The sequence below is a fragment of the Pteropus alecto genome, unplaced genomic scaffold, assembly GCF_000325575.1.
Source record: "Pteropus alecto unplaced genomic scaffold, ASM32557v1 scaffold5, whole genome shotgun sequence".
In the NCBI taxonomy this organism is placed as follows: domain Eukaryota; kingdom Metazoa; phylum Chordata; class Mammalia; order Chiroptera; family Pteropodidae; genus Pteropus; species Pteropus alecto.
Genome location: NW_006441953.1, coordinates 30,238,668 through 30,239,254, shown reverse-complemented (window position 1 = coordinate 30,239,254; position 587 = coordinate 30,238,668). Strand labels below are relative to the sequence as shown.

Here is a 587-nt window from a genome sequence, read left to right as displayed (position 1 = left end):
GCAGAGACAAACGGCGGAAGGACAGGTGTAAAATTCTCCTTAGCAGGACGGGGCAGGTCTGTGGACACCGCACACCAAGGGCGTGCAAAGGGCGTTCGTTTATTCACTCAGAAACCAGAGGGTCCTGGGCCCCGCCGGGAGGGGCGGGCCGGGTGGCTCAGGGCAGAGACAAACGGCGGAAGGACAGGTGTAAAATTCTCCTTAGCAGGACGGGGCAGGTCTGTGGACACCGCACACCAAGGGCGTGCAAAGGGCGTTCGTTTATTCACTCAGAGAGCAGAGGGTCCTGGGCCCCACCGGGAAGGGCGGTCCGGGTGGCTCAGGGGCCTGGCCCCTCTACCCCAGCGGGCATCGGATTTGCCCCGCTCTGCTCCCCGCTGCGTGGCCTCGGCTCCTGGGAGTCCGTGGGGAGTATGGAGGGTGTTTCTAGGCGTTCGGGGCAGAGACTTGAGCAGGTCTGTCTCCTGGCGCATCGTGTGGCGATGGCAGCTGCGACCTGAGGGAGGACAGGAGGCCCCGAGCGGATGGCACTGAGGCGGGCGCGGCCGCGCGTCCCCTCCCGTGGGCTCCCGCTCCGGGGAGCACCC

At 66.4% G+C, this 587-nt stretch overlaps 1 protein-coding gene across 1 annotated transcript in view; it reads left to right on the top strand.

Annotated features, from left to right (window-relative positions):
* Positions 1-587, top strand: part of PPP2R2C (protein phosphatase 2 regulatory subunit Bgamma) — a 92,969-nt gene that overhangs the window by 89,630 nt on the left and 2,752 nt on the right. The window lies entirely within an intron of this gene.